General features: G+C 38.7%; 1 protein-coding gene across 3 annotated transcripts in view; it reads left to right on the top strand.

Annotated features, from left to right (window-relative positions):
* The window catches only part of LOC124948979 (E3 ubiquitin-protein ligase MIB1), a 449,838-nt gene that overhangs the window by 347,923 nt on the left and 96,915 nt on the right, over window positions 1-5,000 (top strand). The gene's annotated exons all lie outside the window — the stretch shown is intronic.

Below are 5,000 nucleotides of genomic sequence, written 5' to 3'. Positions count from 1 at the left end.
GGATGACAAACGGTAGTACGCGAACGAACGCGGAGACATACCGGGTTGACGTCGTGCTGCGGCTATAAAACACGAAGCCAGGGATAAAGCGAGTAGACGCGTTACGTCCGAAGCAACCGTGACCCATTACACACACATAACATATATATATATATACATACATAACACATAGAGAAAGAGAAAGAGATAAAGAGAGAGAGAATCAGTAGAAGACAATGCTGTTTTTAACAATGCTCGACGACCGGACCACAGGTCGACCGCCCTCTTTCTCTTTCTCTCTCATTTTCTTTTTTTCTCCCTTTCTCTTTCTCTTTCTATCTCTATTTCTATCTTTTATCTATCCACAACGATAGCTAGTAGGAGTACTGCTGGTGGAACTGGAATCAAACCGATGGTAGATTCCATTCCTGGATTCCAAGCGACGTGGAAGCGACCGAATGATTTATTCTGCTCATTCGCCTGGACCGGCTACAATGAAACGTCAAACGCCGCGTGAGAAATCGAAACGACGGAAGTGGAACAATGGCTTTACATCGACGACATACTTCCAGTATGCGTTATCTCTAACACGCGTATACCATCATCGTTACAATCACATACATTATATATGATGATCATTCTCTTCTTATGGTATCGTCGAAACTCTTAATCGTACTTATCGTACTCTAACATAGTCTCTACATCAATTGTATCGTCTTCTTTTTTTTTCCTTTTTTTTTTTAACAATATCTTCGATTAACTTTGCCAGGATTAAATCGGAAATTGTCGAATTGATCTACATATATATATTGATCTATATATATATATATATATATATATATATATATATATATATATATATATATTTTTATAGTAACAGCCGACGTAATCCGACGAGAACGATTTCTCATTATATTATTTTCCCGATTTATTACACCCATTGAGTTTTTCCTTTTTATCAATATTACAAATCCGTACGAATGTCTATCGATATTTCTAGAGAATCGTCCGTAACGATAACCGATTAATACGACGAGCAAGAGACGGAAATTGCTGAGTTATCCTGATGCGATTACCAAACGTGCCACGAAAGCCATGCATGCCACGATCAGTTTAACTCTGTCGTATTATGGTTTCGTCGCTTTGCGGAATATCTCTGAAATGCAATGGAAATTAATGATTAACTTAAATATTTAAGATTGTTAAATGTTTACGATTGATTTGACTTTTAAAAATAATCGGCGATGCATGATTTGTAAATGAGTTTGAATTTTTTTTATACCTCTCTCTCTCGCTCTCTCTCTCTCTCTCTCTCTCTCTCTCTCTTTCTCTCTGTCTGTCACACTCTCCCCTCCTGCATTAAAATTTGTAATACCGTCGGCGATTTATTGAGATATATGGTATGATTAATAAAAAGTGACAAAAATCGAATGAAATATGACGAGGATGTGATAAAGAAGGGGTGGGATACATAAGTAGATATAACGAGATCGTACGATAGATAACGGGATAGGTAATGTTTTCATGCTATGGCCTTGACCCACGGCAATGGATACTTAATGTATCCGGTTATGGTTAAGAAACAAGTAGCGTCATAAAGATAAGAGCTTCGGTATTGTTGCAGTATCGTGGAAAATAAACGTCAGGTAAAAGAAAGAAGAGGAAGAAGAAGAAGAAGAAGAAGAAGAAGAAGAATCGCCACTTAATAAGAAAGAAAGGAAAACTTTATGTTGGAAAATTCACCTCCATTTCTTATTTTTTTTTCTCTTTTTCTTTTTTTTTCTTAATACCAAAAAAAGCTTCTCGTTTAATCTGAAAATAAGCTGTTAGAACGTTGTTGACAACAGAACGTTACTCATATTGTCAAACTTTATTTATTTATATTTATTTATTTTGTTTTCTTTGTTTTGTTTCTTATTTCTTTTTTTTTTTTTTTCTTTCATTAAACAATCCTCAAGATTCGTCTTGAATGTGAGAAGAAGATCCACGAGAGAAATCCATCAGAGAATCAAAAGATAATCATTGCGATTTCGTTTACCATGCGAAATATATGCACGATTCAATGTTGTAGAGGGGTAGAGGAGAGGTGGTTGGGGTGGGGGGTAGAGGGAGGGGGGGGGAAAGAAGGGGTAACGTCATTCCAAAAAGCTATGATTTATGGAGTCCGTCAGCCGTCACTCATTTTCCATCCCTCGCTCTCTCCTGCTCCATCCATTGTTACGTTTTGTCGTGCTTTTTTTCTCTCTCTCTCTCTCTCTCTCTCTCTCTCCTTTTCTCCCTCTCTCCCACCCACCTCGCCCTTCTTTTTTTCTTTCTCTTCCCTTCCCTTCCTTTCCTTTCCTCTCCTTTCTCTCTTTCATTCTTCCTTTTTTTTCCTTCTTTCTCCTTTTTCTTTCCCCTCCACCCCCCCTATCTCTCTCTCTCTCTCTCTCTCTCTCTCTCTTCTTTTTCTTTTTCTTCCTACCCTCCTTCCTTTTTCGCACCGACAACCCCCGTAAGTGCTCGCTACCGAATATTAATATATGCCTGGCCATCGCTAAGGTTTTGCAATGGCTATGCTTTCAAGCGATATAACGATCGCTCGATCCGACCATCATCCCATCGCGCAGCTTTTCGAATTATTCTATGGATACTTCTCTCTCACGAACGTATCTGAACGATCGCGATGAAATATTTCCTCCTAAGGAATCCAAGGATTATGAGGAGGATACCCAAGGAATTCAAAAAATTCGGATGATAAGGAGATGAAAGGGATCCCTCGTTGATCTCCTTCGACGTATATTTTCCGCCAATTCTCTCTCTCTCTCTCTCTCTCTCTCTCTCTCTCACTATGTCTGTCTTTCGAATTTATTTTACAAGATTTCTCGCGTTAAAGCCATGTTTGAAAAAATTTGTAAAGAAAAATAGTTATATCAAAGTAAAAACGTGAGTCGTTGGAAAAAAAATCGACAGTTTTTATTCGATCAAATTTAGTAGAGTTACTAAAATTACGTTTATACAGGAACCAATGAGCTTGCCAACTCTCCTTATTGTACGTACGATCCAACGCGTTCATTCGGGCACGTGGTTTTATTGTCCCTATGGTTCTATCACCTAAATTCCAACGTTGGTAATCTCTTCCTATACTATCCTCTCTCTCTCTCTCTCTCTCTCTGTCTGTCTACGTATGTGTATGTATATCTATATCTATGTATACGTGTGTGCGAGCACGTTTTCACACTACTCCATCTATCCTTTGTAACATAGCAGATACTCCGTAACCATTGTCCCATGAAATTGAACGTCATTCGCGTACCAGATATCCATGACTCTTTCGTGACCGTACGCGTCACGTCGATAGATAGGGCAAAAGGACTATATGCACTCGGTGAGTGCGACGTTCATCTTTTTTTTTTCATTTTTTCTTTTTCTTTTTGTTCTTTTTTTTTTTTCGTTTCGTTTATACGAATACACCTCTAAGAATTGAACATGCATAAATCATATCGAACGCAAACGAAATATCTTTTCTTTTTCTTTTTCTTTTTCTTTTTCTTTTTCTTTTTCTTTTTCTTTTTCTTTTTCTTTTTCTTTTTCTCCTTTTTTTTTCTTTTGTTTTCATTTTTGTTTTTAATACGTACACGATGCCATTGCACATATATACCGGGATCAGGAATTGTTAAAGATTTTTACTAGACGTTTCTCGTTATTATTATTTCTTTCTTCATGGTGATGCCAAGAGGAAAGAAAGAAAATGAGAAAAGAGTGGGAGGGGGGAGGGGAAGAATAAAGAAAGATAGAAAAGAAAAACGAATCCGGACTTCTTTTATTTCATTCAATCGATCGGATTCTTTCGTTACACTGTCGGTAACACTGACAAACAATATTGAACAACGTGTACGAGACGGCGAATGTGAACGTCATTGCTCCATTTCGTCTCTACTCTATTCCTCATCCCCCCCATTTGCTACTACCACCCACCCACCCTCCTCTCCCACAAACTCATTCACCCACCATACGAGTACCATCATGAATCTCGTAGTGGTGAACGCGCGATGCATCGCTCGCGAACGCGAAACTCCGCTACGGGCCTCGTTCATCACGGCGATCTAATAACCGCACCCCTCAACCCCTCAGTCATCCTCTTTCTCTTCCTCTTTCTCTCTCTCTCTCTCTCTCTGTCTCTGTCTCTGTCTCTGTCTCTGTCTCTGTCTCTGTTCTCTTCTCTACTCGAAGCGCGTTGCAGCAACGTGCCACCTAGACTGCCGAGATGGACGGCTCGCTTTGTTGCAGAAATTACGGGATTCCAGCGACGAGCTACGTTCTGTCCTTCTCTCTCTCTCTTTATCTATCTCTATCTCTATCTCTATCCCTATCTATCTCCTTTCTCGTGCCTCCTCTCACTTCGCAGAACCATCTTGCCTTTACTCGTTCTCGTCGTCGTCGTCGTTCTCTTCTCTCTCTCTCTCTCTCTCTCTCTCTCTCTCTCTCGCCTCTCTTCTGTCTTTGTCCTTCTACTTCTACTTCTTTTCCTTTTTCTTCTTCTTCTTCTTCTACTTCTTCTTCTACTATCGTCGAGGTTCTCTTTATCTCTGCGTTTACCCGTTCCTTTGTGTGTCTGTTCCTTTTGTCTAAGATCAGAATGACCTTCCTTGACGAAGTACAATTTTCCAAAGAGAGAGAAAGAGAGAGAGAGAGAGGAAAAGAGACAGAGAGAGAGAGAGAGAGAGAGAGAAAGAGATACGGTTCTCTCTCTCTCTCTCTCTCTCTCTCTCTCATTTTCTCTATCTATCTATCTGTCTGTCTATCTATCTATCTTTCTTTCTTCTCTCGTAGTTATTCGAAAAACGATTTTCAAGTGGAATTTGAGACTTCGGGGGAGAAAATTCAACTTTTCCAAGAAATTAACGTTTACTTATAATCCTTAATCTTTATTTATTAACATAAAAAGCTTATAATAGGATGAAATATTTTTTGCATGGAAATCTTCAATGAAAAAAAAGAAAAAAAAAAAAAAAAAAAAAAAAAAGGAAAAAAGAGAAAAT

The sequence above is a fragment of the Vespa velutina genome, chromosome 4, assembly GCF_912470025.1.
Source record: "Vespa velutina chromosome 4, iVesVel2.1, whole genome shotgun sequence".
Taxonomy (NCBI): domain Eukaryota; kingdom Metazoa; phylum Arthropoda; class Insecta; order Hymenoptera; family Vespidae; genus Vespa; species Vespa velutina.
Note: the sequence above shows the minus strand (reverse complement) of the source record. Positions and strands in the feature narration are given on the sequence as shown.